Consider the following 3920-nt stretch of genomic DNA (forward strand, 5'->3'; position numbering starts at 1 on the left):
GTTTTTCCTGGACTTTTCTTTCTCTTTTCTGTTTCCTGAATTGCTATACCATAATCATTATAACATCTGTGAACAATGTTTTGCTAATTTTTTTATTGTCAGTCTCACCAGGTAATACTTTATCATAAATTTAGTCGTTCTTTTTTTTTTCTTAGAGACATTCATGCCTTAGTATTCATAGTCTTGGGCATAGCTATTCTCTTAAGAATTCCCTTTACCATTATTCCAGGAATCATTTTCATCCCCTCCCAGTGTTGAAACCATTTTTTCTTGAACCTATGTCTTCTTTGTCTACTTAATTCAATTTTTTTTTTGGTGAAGTATAACTTCCCATGGAAGAGCAAATTACAAATATGTATTATAAGATATAATGTATCCAAATTGCTTTAATGTTTCTCCTCTGATTGATTTTTTTAAATGGAGCATATAATTTTAGATTGGAATTAACTTAATTTAGAAGTCTAAATGTTATAGTCTAGTTCCCATATGTTATCCCATTTATGCATCTGGAAGGTTTTTAGTATCACATTTTCGTATCTGATACCCTAAAATTTCACTATGAAGTACTTTATGATGTCTTTTTTTGGTCATTACTTTGTTGGGTCTTCAGAGTGAATTTTCATGTATTTATTCAACAATCTTATTGATTGTTGCTAACATGCTAGGCAGTCTTCTAGATTTTGGTAAACTAGTGATTTTTGATTAGATTCTAACTGATACACTGGATAAATAAAAATCAAATTATAATCAAGTATAAGACTACACACTCTAAATCATATTAATGTTAATTATCTTTGAATATGCTATCATAATTTCACCTATCAGTATATTCTAAGCCTTTACAGAGAACATATATACTTTTGATAAGAAAAAGATCAATGTACTTTTAATCCTAAAATAATTTTTGAAAAAATTCACTTGTAGACAGTGAAGAATAATGTTCAGTTATCTCTGATTACTTGGTATGATTTAAGTTAGGCTCTTTGTACTTTGTTCAAATACTTTATAAAAAAAACTTAGAGATGAATAATCTCCAGAAAACACAGACTTAATACTGTTTCAAATACAAATTCATGATTCAAAATCAATTTTTTGATACATTAATGTATATGGCACATTATAACAAATTATTTCAGATATAAGGCAGATAATAGAAATAGACAATAGAAATGCTAGCTTTCTCATTCAAGGAATACCACTAATCTTTTGGCCTAAAATTTTATTGGTTTCAACATTTAGTGTTTACTTAGGGAAGGTCTAGGAGTTTTTAACCTTTCAGACATATAAATTTGAATTTTTTGTCATGTTACAAAAATGTGAAGTTGTACTCATTAAAAGTAATCTAATTTGGAAAAGGTTCATCATTTCAAATTTTAGCTTCTACTAATATATTAGTTCTTGTGTAACAGAGCACAGGAACTCTAAAATAAAAAAAAAAGTTCTGACTTCAATAGAGTATCTTAGGAAAGTGGATCTGTTGTATTGAATGGCTGTGTAAGGGTTAGGGAATACACAAAGAAACTAGAGTTCTTAAAGGTTGGTACAAGTGGTTTTAAAAAATGGCAATTGATTCTAAATTAACTGACCATGGTACCTTCCAAATTAATAAAATCCTATACTGCTATAATTTTTAAAGCCCCATCACTTCTGTTGCAAAAACTTAATGGATACCACATTCTGCATTGTCCTTTGTAATAAAACTGAAAATTACATTATATGCATTTATGTGCCTCTCTATTTCTTAAAAAAATAATTAGATTATAGTAATTTTAAAGGGCAACCTCAGAATATTAAAAATCAACCTTACCTTTCCTGAAATTTCTGCCCTGGAAAAAATAAGTCATCCCCCCCCCCAGCATACTCAATATGCACCATTATGAATGCAGCAAAGGAGTGTTCTAGGAATAAAACAAAAACTAAAAAAACATGCTTAAGAATTGAAAATTTCATATTAAAATAATATAAAATCAGAAATTGACTAAATCAATTTTAAAAACACTGTACTACATATAAAATGTGCAGACTTGATACGGGGAACCAGGAGGACAATTCAGTTTTATATTATGAACTGTATCAAACATCAACTGTTCTTGCTAATTTTAAAATTCAGGCTGAAAGCAGGGACATAGACACCATACACTTGAGAGGAATAGTTTTCTTTTACCCCCATCATTTTGATCAGTATTTTTTATATTTTCTGCTTCACAAACTATTAGAAAAAAATCATTCAAAATTTTGATGAGAAAAAAAAATTCTGTATTCCAGAATATCAACACATTTGTTTTATATTTCAGTCTTAATTCACTCATCTTTAGGTGCTGGTTTGATTTTCCTACATTTGAGAAACATCATTTTGTCCCTTCTGCTATCAAAATAGAAAAGATCATTTTATATACAATTTTGGTTAGCTTCTCGTTTTCTCTGTCAAATTTAGAACCACTTGAACACTGTGGTTTCTAAATTTAGTCAAACCCTTTGAGCTTTAAGTTCCGTTTGGCTCTAGCTGAACATGAACCGCTGCTTTGAAAAAAAAAAAAAATTCCCCTTGGCACTATCAGAATCTAGATGTGTGCACAGCACAGACCTCCTCTTATTTAAAAGAAATACATTCATTTTTATTTGAAAGTTGGGAGCTCCAAGGGAATAAATAATAAAATATGAAACTTTAAAGAAATGGGTCATATTTTTAAGACAGTTTTCAAGCAGAATTGGGACTTTGAGTTTAGGGCATGATATTCTTAATAAATAAATAAATAAATAAATAAAAGGTCTATTTTATTATTTAAAAATGTATTTTCTTTGACTTAGCAAATTAAAGCAAAATCTATTCATTATGTTACCAATGGTAGGTTTAATGCTATCGAGAAAAACCTTGTTGGACTTTTATTTTTTTCTTTAATGGTAAATTATTCTCCGCACTGTTGGAAAGAATCAGAGTATGCATTCCTGTAAGTCAGATTGTCAATCTTTTCGCTTTTCAAGCTTAGGCTACAAATTTAACCTGTAATGATAATAAAAGTAACATTTAAATAGGAGACATGTCAGGATATGTTCTAAGCTCCTTACATATATTAATTCATTCCACACCACCACTCTTGAAGACAAGTACAGGTCTTATCTCTGGTTAACAGATGAGGGAACTGAGGCTCCATGTGATGAACCCAACTCCCAAGCATCACGTCGCTTACTAATGGTGGGGCTGGGGTCAGAACCAGAAGTGTCCGTCCCTAGAGTTTTCCCTTGTGACTCCTGTGCAGTATCCCAGAGTCTGGACTAAATTTAAAAACCACAATGTTCAGGGATCCAAGTTTCTCCCTCAGTCTGCCCACATCAAGCAAGTTAGCCTGTGTTTGCGTAGCCAACTGTTTTTCCAATGTGCGCACTCAGTCTTTAGGCACCCAGGCTGAAAACTTACTTAAAGCCCACACACCTAATGTTCTGATTGTGATTTAACACAAGGTTGTAAAGTACAGGAAGTTTTCCAAGTGTAGATGTTACTTGTCTCTGAAACTGCATATTGTGTTTGCTTGCTTGGAGCTTATTCCCTGGGAAAACACACACACAAACACACACACACACACACACACACACACACACACACACACACACACACAGACATATTCTTCCTATTGTTCCTCGCACTTCCAGTCTCAGCAGCCTTCCTCTTCCTGACTGCTTGAGTGTGGGTTGTGCATTCTTCATTCATGTGTTCATTCTTCTAGCATCCATTTCCGTATTTCCCTGTATACCTCCTTGACTTCTCCTATAGGCTTCATGCATAGCTTGTTTTGAAAAATGCTGGTTTTAAATAAGTTAACAAGTGGATAAAGGAATTCCTGTAACCTAGAGAGCTGTTCTTTTTGAAATGTTACACTTTAAACCAAAAGAGGGGTGAGAAAATATTTTTTTGTGCACATTTT

Source organism: Ictidomys tridecemlineatus, chromosome 10 (assembly GCF_052094955.1).
Source record: "Ictidomys tridecemlineatus isolate mIctTri1 chromosome 10, mIctTri1.hap1, whole genome shotgun sequence".
In the NCBI taxonomy this organism is placed as follows: domain Eukaryota; kingdom Metazoa; phylum Chordata; class Mammalia; order Rodentia; family Sciuridae; genus Ictidomys; species Ictidomys tridecemlineatus.